Consider the following 12,959-nt stretch of genomic DNA (forward strand, 5'->3'; position numbering starts at 1 on the left):
GATCAGTGATGTGTGTGTGATCAGTGATGTGTGTGATCAGTGATGTGTGTGATCAGTGATGTGTGTGATCAGTGATGTGTGTGTGTGATCAGTGATGTGTGTGTGTGTGATCAGTGATGTGTGTTTGATCAGTGATGTGTGTGATCAGTGATGTGTGTGTGATCAGTGATGTGTGTGTGTGTGATCAGTGATGTGTGTGTGATCAGTGATGTGTGTGTGTGATCAGTGATGTGTGTGGTCAGTGATGTGTGTGTGATCAGTGATGTGTGTGTGTGATCAGTGATGTGTGTGGTCAGTGATGTGTGTGATCAGTGATGTGTGTGATCAGTGATGTGTGTGTGTGATCAGTGATGTGTGTGTGATCAGTGATGTGTGTGTGTGATCAGTGATGTGTGTGATCAGTGATGTGTGTGTGATCAGTGATGTGTGTGTGTGATCAGTGATGTGTGTGTGTGCTCAGTGATGTGTGTGATCAGTGATGTGTGTGTGATCAGTGATGTGTGTGATCAGTGATGTGTGTGTGATCAGTGATGTGTGTGTGATCAGTGATGTGTGTGTGTGATCAGTGATGTGTGTGTGATCAGTGATGTGTGTGTGATCAGTGATGTGTGTGATCAGTGATGTGTGTGATCAGTGATGTGTGTGTGATCAGTGATGTGTGTGTGTGATCAGTGATGTGTGTGTGATCAGTGATGTGTGTGTGATCAGTGATGTGTGTGATCAGTGATGTGTGTGATCAGTGATGTGTGTGTGATCAGTGATGTGTGTGTGTGATCAGTGATGTGTGTGATCAGTGATGTGTGTGTGATCAGTGATGTGTGTGTGTGATCAGTGATGTGTGTGTGATCAGTGATGTGTGTGATCAGTGATGTGTGTGTGATCAGTGATGTGTGTGTGATCAGTGATGTGTGTGTGTGATCAGTGATGTGTGTGTGTGATCAGTGATGTGTGTGTGATCAGTGATGTGTGTGATCAGTAATGTGTGTGTGATCAGTGATGTGTGTGTGTGATCAGTGATGTGTGTGTGATCAGTGATGTGTGTGTGATCAGTGATGTGTGTGTGTCTTTATTGTGTGTCTGTGTGTGTGTCTGGATTGTGTCTTTATTGTGGTAAAGCTGACCATTTGATTAAGTATTGTGAGCTTCGTTTAAGTAAAGAAAAACAAAAGGTCAGTAACGCCCGTATAGCTGTTTACGCTGTGCAGGAGTATTTCTTTCTAGGATTGCCTTGGTTAAAACTGCACAATCCTGTACTGGACTGGTCTACTAATGTGATTAAGTCTTGGAGTCCGAAGTGCTATGATAAATGTTGTAATGGTCGCATTGCGGCTGTGGTAAAAGGGGAATTACCTGTACCTATTCAAGATTTTTGGAGGTTTTTTTCGGAGAAGGAGTCGCAAGTTTTACCTCCTCATAGGGAATATGATTGCACCATTGAGTTTATTCCGGGAGCTACTCTTCCCAAGAGTCGCTGGTTTAATCTGACTATCCCTGAAAGAAAGGCCTTGGAGGAGAACATACTGACGAGCTTGGCTGCTGGTCACATTAGACCTTCTAAGTCGCCTGTGGCAGTTGGATTCTTCTTTGTTAAAAAAAAAGGACGGGGGTTTGCGTCCATGTCTGGATTTTCATGAAATTAATAAGATTACCGTACGCAATTCCAACCCATTGCCGTTAATTCTTGATTTGTTTAACCAGTTGGTGGGGGCCAAGTGGTTCTCTAAGATTGATCTCCGGGGGGCATACAATCTGTTACGAGTGAAAGAGGGTGATGAATGGAAAACTGCTTTTAACACTCCGGTAGGTCATTTTGAGAATCTGGTGATGCCTTTCGGTCTTACCAATGCACCTGCATTTTTTCAGAACCTTATTAATGACATCCTGAGACCTCTGATTGGTAAGAATGTGGTTGTGTATTTGGATGACATTTTGATTTATTCACCAGATCTGGAGTCTCATTGGCAGAGCGTACGTGAAGTTTTGCAGTTATTGAGTGATAATTCACTCTTTGCTAAGCTGGAGAAATGTGAGTTCGCTGTGCAGAAAATTAGTTTTTTGGGCTACATTGTCTCCAGCGAGGACTTTGAGATGGACCCTGTGAAGGTTCAGGCTGTGCAGGAATGGCCTAGGCCTATTGGTTTGAAATCTATACAGAGATTTTTGGGTTTTGCCAATTATTACAGGAAATTCATTAAGAATTTTTCAGTAATTGTTAAGCCTCTAACCGATCTCACCAGGAAAGGTGCGAATAGGGTCCAGTGGACTACTGAGGCCATTGAAGCTTTTGAGTATCTCAAAGAGAGGTTCAGTTCTGCCCCTATCCTTATGCAGCCTGATGAGACCAAGCCTTTTTTGGTCGAGGTCGATTCTTCATCGGTGGGGGTCGGAGCAGTTTTATCTCAGGAGAACAAGGGTGGAGTACATCCTTGTGCCTTCTTTTCGAAAAAAATTTCGGAAACCGAACTGAATTATGATGTTGGAAATCGGGAGTTGCTGGCTATTAAACTCGCTTTTGAACATTGGCGTCATTTTTTGGAAGGCGCTAGATTTCCTATTCAGGTTTTCACAGATCATAAGAATTTGATCTATCTGGATGCTGCCAAGCGCTTGAATGCCCGTCAAGCTAGGTGGGCACTTTTTTTTTCTCGGTTTCATTTTTCTGTTACCTATATCCCTGGTACTAAGAATGTTAAAGCCGATGCTTTATCTCGCAGCTTCTCTCCTACGGTCGGTGCCGAGGAGGAGGAGAGCATTTTACAGAAAGGAGTTGTGGTGGCGGCATTGGACTCCGTTTTGGAGAATGGGATTCTGAAAGCTCAAGATGATGCCCCATCTAACACTCCCCATGGAAGGTTGTTTGTGCCTAGGACCTTTAGGAGAGATTTGTTTGTGGAGTGTCATGAGTCTCGGTTGGCAGGTCATCCAGGAGTTTCGGAGACTAAGAGACTTATCAGTCGCAGTTTTTGGTGGCCTGGGTAGCAGAAGGAAGTCATCAAGTGGGTGTACAGTGTGTGCTAGGTCAAAGGCTTCACATACTCCTGCTGCGGGGTTGCTTTGCCCTCTGGAGGTTCCTAGTGCGCCTTGGATGCATCTCACAATGGATTTTATTACTGATCTTCCTGTGTCCGAGGGTTTTACTGTTATCTTGGTGGTCGTGGACCGTTTTAGTAAGATGTGTCATTTGGTTCCATTCATTAAGTTGCCCTGCGCCAAGACACTCGCTAAGGTGTTTGTTAAGGAGATTGTCAAGCTCCATGGCGTTCCCACGGATATTGTTTCTGATAGAGGACCTTAGTTTCTGGCTCGCTTTTGGCACGCTTTTTGTGACAGGTTTGGAGTCCATATGTCATTTTCGTCTGGTTATCATCCTGAGTCTAATGGACAGACTGAAAGAAAGAACCAGGATGTTGAACAATTTTTGTGTTGTTTTGTGGCGGACAATCAAGAGGTGTGGTCTGAGTTTCTGCCTCTCGCAGAATTTGCTCTTAAGAATCATACATCCTCCTCTGCTGGGTGTTCTCCTTTTTTTTGTTGTACTGGGAGACATAAGTCTTTTGGTTCGTTCTCCAAATTAGGGTCGGCGGTGTCGGAGGAGAATTTTTCCGGTGATTTGGAGAGAGTTTGGACTAATGTACGTTGCAACCTTCAAGAGGCTAACAAAAAGTCCAAGAAGTATTTTGACAGAAAACGTAAGGAGGTTTTGTTTACTGTGGGTGACATGGTTTGGTTGTCCTCGAAGAACCTGGGGTTGAGGTTTCCCTCTAAAAAACTGGATCCTAAGTTTGTGGGTCCATTTAAGGTGCTTCAGGTTGTTAACCTGTCTGCTGTTAGGTTGGAGGTTCCCTCCTCCTGGAAGATTAATCCTGTGTTTCATGTTTCCTTGTTGAAAAAGGCTGATGTGTCAGATAGGGATGCCACTGTCACAGTTCCTCCTGTGGTGGAAGACGGCAAATATGAGATTTCTCGTATCTTGAATTCTAGATGGCATAAGGGGAGATTACAGTATCTTGTCTCCTGAAAGGGTTTCGGTCCCGACGACAACTCCTGGGTAAGGACATATGATCTCTCTGCTCCTAGGCTTGTTAAAGCTTTCCACAAGAGGTTTCCGGATAGGCCTGGAGGATCCAGAGGATCCTCATAAAATAGGGGGTACTGTTAGAACCCTCCTGTTTGTTTTTTCTATCTTGTGTTTTGCGGTCACGTGACCATCTGCCTTTATATTCCAGCTCTACCCTTTTGGATGTGCTGGACTTCAGTGTTTGACTGTTTCTCTAGCCAGGTGCTTCTGTGCCTTTCTCTGTCAGTTCGTTTGGTCCTTCTGGGACCTCTAGTACTTTTTTTGTCTGTTTGTCTCTTTGTGTTCTGCAACAACTTCTCTGTTTAAGAGGTGTCACATTTTTGTCCCAGTCCTTAGTTCTTTTAGGGACCCCTCCCCTTATGCTATAGGTCGTCATTCAGACTAGCCGAGGACTTAGGCGGGTCTGTTCGCTAGGAACAGGCAGCCCGCTACATTGTAGGGATTCAGCTTAGTTTTACTGCAGGGACAGTTTTCCCTTATCTTTCCTTAGTACATGTTGCAGATCATAACAATTGTGGCCTGTGGGTGGCTGGCTGCTTACTTGCGCTTGCATTCCAAGTAACAGAAAACTAAGCAAATGGTGGCCTCTATCATTATCATGGCCTCACCTCAGCACTATGAACTCTCCCGATGGAGAAGCCAGGGCCCACTGGAGGAGTCTCCTTTTCTCTGGTGGGCCCGTCCAACCCTGCCGAGAAGCAGCCATGGCTAAGAAAAGTGTGTGGGAAGGTTCCCAGACACTCTATGGCTGCTTTTTTTAATGTGGATTGGACGTGCTTAATTGCATGTTATTTCTCAAACTGCATTGCAGATCAGGCCATTGCCCAACTCTGTAGTCATGAAATTAAAGGGCAAAGAAAGATGTTTGTGTGTCGAAGCACCACCGACAACTGCGAGCTGATGTTGGATGGGCTGCCATTGCTTATGCGACAAGCTGCATTAGAGGACTACCTTGGAGAAATGACAGCTGGAGTAGATACGGTTTCCCAAGTCCTTTCATCGAGGTAAAGAATATGGCTGTGGTGAAATACAACTCTCACCGACAAGCTGTGGACTTGCTCCGTACTGTCCCTGATTAACATGTCCACGTGTTTGTGGTTAGGAGTCCCTCCAAGTACTGGGAGGGCATGGGTAATGTTGTGGGTCCCCTGCTTGTGGAAGGCGGAGACGACACTGGGAGAAATATTGGCATCTGAGGACCGAGTATGGACATCCGGCAAGCGCCGTCATTAGGTTGTGGACAGCTTCCACCTCCACGAGCCTAAAAGGCCACATTTCAAGTGCAAGCAGCTGTCAAAAATTTGGCAGTATAGTATTGCAGCCTGTGGGTGGGTGGCTGGCTGGCTGCATACATGCACTTGCATTCCAAGGAATGGGGTAGGGACAACTGAATGCTGCGCTGTAACAAGGACGTGGACGGTGATTGTTGCAAGTCTGCAACGCCAGAGGCATCTTTGCATGTGCCAAGGATCACTTGTGATGGGCACACTTTTAGGCAGTGACCTGGGAGTCAGAGATGCTTCCAGGGGTCTTCCCCATGCTGTTCCCATGTCTTTTCATAGAATCATAGAATGGTAGAGTTGGAAGGGACCTCCTGGGTCATCTGGTCCAACCCTCTGCTCAAAGCAGGATTCACTAAATCATCTCAGACAGATATCTGTCCAGCCTCTGTTTGAAGACGTCCATTGAAGGGGAACTCACCACCTCTCGTGGCAGCCTGTTCCACTCATTGATCATCCTGTCAAAAAGTTTTTTCTAATATTTAATCTGTGTCTCCTCCCGTTCAGTTTCATCCCATTGCTTCTAGTCTTTCCTTGTGCAAATGAGAATAAAGATGATCCTTCTACAATGTGACAGCCCTGGAGATATTTGTAGACAGCTATTAAGTCTCCTCTCAGTCTTCTTTTTTGCAAGCTAAACATTCCCAAATCCTGTAACCGTTCCTCATAGGACATGGTTTGCAGACCGGCCACCATTCTGGTCGCTCTTCTCTGAACTTGCTCCAGTTTGTCAATGTCTTTTTTTAAAATGTGCCCAGAACTGGACACAGTATCCAGATGAGGTCTGACCAAAGAGGAGTAAAGACCGATAATGACTTCACGTGATCTAGACTGTATGCTTCTGTTAATACATCCCAGAATTGTATTTGCCTTTTTTGCTGCTGCATCACACTGTTGACTCATGTTTAGTCTATGATCTATTAGTATACCTAAGTCTTTTTCACATGTGCTGTTGCTTAGCTCTATTCCTCCCATTTTGTATATGCTTTTTTCATTTTTATTGCCCAGATGTAGTACTTTGCATTTTTCCCTGTTATAAACCATTCTGTTGGTTGCAGCCCACTGCTCCAGGTTATTTAGGTCTTTTTGTAGCCTCTCTCTCTTCTCTAGTATTAGCTATCCCTCCTAGCTTTGTGTCATCAGCAAATGTAATCAGTTTACCCTCAATTCCTTCATCTAAATCATTGATAAAGATGTTGAACAATACAGGTCCCAGGACAGAGCCCTGTGGTACCTCACTTGAGACATTCATCCAACTGGATGTGAAGCCATTTACGACCACTCTTTGAGTCCGATCACTAAGCCAGTTATGAATCCACCTAACAGTTGCCTGGTCCATTCCATAGTTGGTCATTTTTTCAATAAGGATGGTGTGAGATACTTTGTCAAATGCTTTGCTGAAGTCTAGATATACTATATCTACAGCATTTCCCTGATCCACCCAGTCAGTGATTCTGTCATAGAAGGAAATTAAGTTAGTCTGACATGACTTGTTAGTTACAAACCCATGCTGACTCTGGTTAATCACTTCATTCTTATCCAGGTACTTACATACATGCTGTTTAATAATTTGTTCAAAGATCTTTCCTGGGATAGAAGTCAGACTCACCGGCCTATAGTTCCCTGGGTCCACCTTCTTCCCCTTTTTGAAGATAGGAACAACATTTGCTCTTCTCCAGTCTTCTGAGACTTCTCCTATATATCGTATGAAGGTCCCCCCACAGCCCTCTATCTAGTATGATGGTCCACCTCACAGTCCCTATATAGTATGATGGTCCACCTCACAGCTCCCTATTTAGTACGATGGACAATCCCTTAAACAGTATGATGGTCCCCCCAAATGTCACCTATATAGTATAATGGTCCACCTCACAGCCTTTTATATAGCACGATGGTGCACCTCACAGCTCCCTATATAGTATGATGGTCCACCTCAGAGCCCTTTATATAGTATGATGGTCCACCTCTCAGCCCCTTTATATAGTATAATGGTCCACCTCCCAGCCCTCTATATAGTATGATGGTCCACTTCTCAGCCCTTTATATAGTATGATGGTCCACCTCTCAGCCCTTTATATAGTATGATGGTCCGTCTCACAGCCCTCTATATAGTATGATGGTCCACTTCTCAGCCCTTTATATAGTATGATGGTCCACCTCTCAGCCCTTTATATAGTATGATGGTCCGTCTCACAGCCCTCTATATAGTATGATGGTCCACTTCTCAGCCCTTTATATAGTATGATGGTCCGCCTCACAGCCCTCTATGTAGTATGACGGTCCACCTCAGAGCCCTTTATATAGTATGATGGTCCACCTCTCAGGCCCTTTATATAGTATAATGGTCCACCTCCCAGCCCTCTATATAGTGCGATTGTCCACTTCACAGATCCCCCCCCCCCGCAAAAAAAATAAATAATAAATTATATATATATATATATATATATATATATATATATATATATATATATATACACTCACCTAACCTAGACAACTTATCCTCTGCAGCCCTTGTCTCCTCTTCTATCCGGTATTATAGTGGACCCAGGTGACGCGATGCAGTGACATCATTGCGCTGATGATGCTCCTTGCATGGCGCCGGCCTCCGGCTGGCTACAGGCATAAAGCACTCCTACAGCCTACCAGCGTAAGTGACGTAGCACGGAGACAGTGGGTCTGTGCTCTGTCTCAACTGTTTACAATATCAGCATCCTGAGGACGCTGATACTGTTAACCGCATAGCAGACAATGCGGCCCACGGCCGGACAGGCCCATCTGGCATTTGTAAGAATTGTCAGATAGCCAGTCCTGTCCTGGCTGAAAACTTTGTCCCACGGGCCGCATGATGCTGCCACCTTCGGTTCCGATTTCACCGCTATGTGAATTCTCAGGATGCTGGTAGCGGTGAATATAATGGTGGAAGAGGGAGCTGCTGGCTCCTTCTTCCACCATTCAGAGTGTGCGACTGAGAAAGCAGACACAATGACGTCACTACATCATGTCTGCTGTGCAGAGTTGGTGCATACAACAAAGAGTGGAGCAGAACACCGGGGGAACGAGAGCAAGTTATGTGATTATTTTCTTTTTGTGTGTGTGGGATGCGTGTCTGCATATAGGGGAGCTATGTGGGGGCTCATACTGTATACATGAGGCTATGTGGGAGCTCATATTGTATATAGGGGGGCTAAGAGGGCTTATACTGTATATAGGAGGCTATGTGGTGGCTCATACTGTATCTAGGGGGCTATGTGGGAGCTCATACTGTGTATAGGAAGGCTATGAGAGCTCATACTGTATATAGGGGAGCTCTGTGGGGGCTCATACTGTATACATGAGGCTATGTGGGAGCTCATTCTGTATATAGGAGGGCTATGAGGGTTCATACTGTATATAGGAGGCTATGTGGAGGCTCATACTGTATATAGGAGGCTATGTGGTGGCTCATACTGTATCTAGGGGGTTATGTGGGAGCTCATACCGTGTAAAAGAAGGCTATGAGAGCTCATACTGTATATAGGGGGCTATGTTGGGCCTTATACTGTATATAGGAGAGTTATGTGAGTGCTCATACAGTAAATAAAGGGCTATGTGGGGGCTCATACCGTATATAGGGGCTCATACTGTACATAGGGGGCTATATGGGATCTCATACTATACACTGTGTGCAAAATTATTAGGCAAGTTGTATTTTAGAGGATTATTTTTATTACTGATCAACAACTATGTTCTCAATCAACCCAAAAGACTCATAAATATCCAAGCTTAATATTTTTGGAAGTTGGAGTGGTTTTTTTTTTTAGATTTGGCTATCTTAGGAGGATATCTGTTTGTGCAGGTAACTATTACTGTGCAGAATTATTAGGCAACTTAATAAAAACCAAATATAATCCCATCTCACTTGTTTATTTTCACCAGGTAAACCAATATCAGTGCACAAAATTTAGAAATAAACATTTCTGACATGCAAAAACAAACAAAAAAAAAATTAGTGATGAATATAGCCCCCTTTCTTTATGGTGACACTCAACAGCCTTCCATCCATAGATTCTGTCAGTTGCTTGATTTGTTTTCGATCAACATTGCGTGCAGCAGCCACCACAGCCTCCCAGACACTGTTCCGAGAGGTGTACTGTTTTCCCTCCCTGTAGATCTCACCACAGCCTCCCAGACACTACTCCCAGAGGTGTACTGTTTCCCTCCCTGTAGATCTCACATTTTATGATGGACCACAGGTTCTCTATGGGGTTCAGATCAGGTGAACAAGGGGGCCATGTCATTATTTTTTCTTCTTTTAGACCTTTAATGGTCAGCCACGCTGTGGAGTAGTTGGATGCATGTGATGGAGCATTGCCCTGCATGAAAATCATGTTTTTCTTGAACGATACTGACTTCTTCCTGTACCACTGCTTGAAGAAGTTGTCTTCCAGAAACTGGCAGTAGGTCTGGGAGTTGAGCTTCACTCCATCCTCAACCCGAAAAGGTCCCACAAGTTCATCTTTGATGATCCCAGCCCATACCAGTACCCCACCTCCACCTTGCTGGCGTCTGAGTCGGAGTGGAGCTCTCTGCCCTTTACTGATCCAGCCTCTGGCCCATCCATCTGGCCCATCAAGAGCCACTCTCATTTCATCAGTCCATAAAACCTTTGAAAAATCAGTCTTAAGATATTTCTTGGCCCATTCTTGACGTTTTATCTTATGTTTCTTGTTCATAGGTGGTGGTTTTTCAGCCTTCCTTACCTTGGCCATGTCCCTGAGTATCGCACACCTTGTGCTTTTTGATACTCCAGTAACGTTGCAGCTCTGAAATATGGTAAAACTGGTGGCGAATGGCATCTTGGCAGCTTCACGCTTGATTTTCCTCAATTCATGGGCAGTTATTTTGGGCCTTTTTTGGCCAACACGCTTCTTGCGACCCTGTTGGCTATTTGCCCTGAAACGCTTGATTGTTCGGTGATCACGCTTCAAAAATTTGGAAATTTCAAGACTGCTGCATCCCTCTGCAAGACATCTCACAATATTGGACTTTTCAGAGCCGTCAAATCTCTCTTCTGACCCATTTTGCCAAAGTAAAGGAAGTTGCCTAATAATTAAGCACACCTTATATAGGGTGTTGATGTCATTAGTCAACACCCCTCCTCATTACAGAGATGCACATCACCAGATTTACTTCATTGGTAGTTGGCTCTCAAGCCTATGCAGCTTGGAGTAGGACGACATGTATAAAAAGTATCATGTGAGCAAAATACTCATTTGCCTAATAATTCTGCACACGGTGTATATGTGGGGCTCATACTATATATAGGAGGACTGTGTGAGGTCTCACTCTACGTGGAGACTCATACTGTACATAGGGGGGCTGATGCTGTTAATAGGGGGCTGTGTGTGGGATCATACTGTATATAGGGGGACTGTTTGCAGACTCCTGCCATATATAGGGGGGCTGTGTGTAGGCTCACATGGTATATTAGAGGGTATCAGCATTCTTAATTCTGCTTAATATTCAGTGATGCAATTAATATTAATCTAAAATAATTATAATTAATATTGAGCAGAATTCATTTCTGCTTATTGGTCGTCATGGTCTCTCTTGTGGTCTCTCGGGTAAACTAATTGCCCCTCCGTGCTCTAGGGGATGATGAGTAATTCCTCTATGAGACGTCTCCCAGTAATGAGGACTTCTTCTCCATGTGGTGCCTCCTGATGACCATGCCTTCTTTCTTTCTAGGTGATGTCCCTTGGCAATGATGCATCTCGCCTTCATGTCATGACTTCTGCTGATGGCTTCCCCGTCTCTTCCACATAGTACACCTTGAATCTTTACTTAAGGTATTGTTTTCCATTAAAATTCTTTTGTGCATGTGATGTCTCCTAATGAGAAGGTACCCTTCGTCCATTTAACGTCTGTGATAATGCGTTCTTCCTCCATGTGATGTTTCTAGGTGAGGATTAGGGATGAGCGAACGTGCCCAGTGATACTCGGATATCACTCGAGTGTCAGGTGCTCGGATGTGCTCGTTACTCGGCGAGAATTAGCCGATGCTCGTTACTCGGTGAACAATAGCTGGTGCTCCAATTTGAAACTCAAATCCCTGTCCCTCATGTTTGGTGCCTGTTACCCAGCCAATAGGCATGCGGTGATTGCCTGCCAGTCACTGCAATGCCGTAACCATCTTGGTACTTGAATTACTGTGATTGGCTGGCATAATCAGGGGATATAAAAACACAGGCGCTGCCCGGCTCGGCACACTGACCCATTGCACAGCTCTGTGACAGTTCGTCTTGGAGAGAGAGAGAGTGCTTGTCCAGGCATCTGTGCACATTATAACGAATCAGAGTCCTCTAGTGGTGCTGAACCATCATACTAACAGTCTCCTAAGGGCAAATCCTGTGCTTTTCTGTTTGTATCAGATACATTCTGCTTTTAGCTTAGGGACAGTTGCAGGAAGAGTGGCAGAATACAGCCTCTAGGTAGGACTTAGGGCTTTGCAGTTTGTTGCTAGCTGTATAGCTGCAGCAGTTGACCACATTCTTTTTTTTTGGGGGTGAAAAAATGCAATACATTGACACCCATAGAGTATTACGTGCTCTCTGTTACATCTCAGTGGTATATAACACTCCATACTGGCCGGTGGCCGTCCCGATCTGAAAGTGATAGCTTTATGTATTAGTATGCAGCCGTCATGCTAAAGTCAGGAGAGACGCTGGCCAGTCCATACACTGCGTCATTCCAATTCATAAAACCGTCTGACTGCGCCCTCAGTTGTGTATGTCACAAATCTGGCATTTATTGAAGAGTGGGTAGAAAGAAATTTTGCAAACTATAACAAGTCCCATTTGCAGTTTGCAAAAAGCCAAGTAGAGGACACAGATGAGGCCAAAAAATAGTGTTTTGCATTTAGCCCAAAAAGTTGTGTGGTGTAAAAGTAACCCTGTTCATCATCCTGAAAACACCATCCCCACCGTCACACATGGTGGTGGCAGCATCCAGCTGCGAGGAGGCTTTTCTTCAGCAGGGGCAGAGAAGCTGGGAAGATAGATGGAGCCAAATACAGGGTAATCCTGTAGGAAAACCTGTTAAGAGGCTTCAAAAGGACTTGAGACTGGGGTGTAGGTTCACCTTCCAGCAGGACAACGACCCTAAATATCCTGCCAGAGCTACACTGGATGGTTTAGATCAGAGCATATTCCTGTGTGTGAACGCATGTGCCGATTACAGACGTCTTCACCCAAGAAGGGGCAAAAATGTCACCTCTAGATGATCAAAGCTGAGAGAGACAGACCACAAAGACTACAGCAGTGACTGCAGAGAAAGGTGGGCCTACAAAATACTGACTCAGGGGGCTGAACACTAATGCACAGTCACAATTGTCAGATTTATAAAATAAATAGAAAACCTTATATCATTTCCTTTACACGTCACAAATACTTGCTACTTTGTGATCACATAAAATCCTAATAAAAAAACGTTTAAAGTTTGTGGGGGACGTGTAAGGTGAAAAAAATGTGGAAATGTTCATGGGGTATGAAGACTTTTTCAAGGCACTGTATACACAGACATGAGAATGTAAATCCCACCAAACATCACATGTACCCCTGTAA

The sequence above is a fragment of the Phyllobates terribilis genome, unplaced genomic scaffold (assembly GCF_046119375.1).
Source record: "Phyllobates terribilis strain yellow unplaced genomic scaffold, ASM4611937v1 Scaffold_25__1_contigs__length_18738178, whole genome shotgun sequence".
NCBI classification, from domain to species: domain Eukaryota; kingdom Metazoa; phylum Chordata; class Amphibia; order Anura; family Dendrobatidae; genus Phyllobates; species Phyllobates terribilis.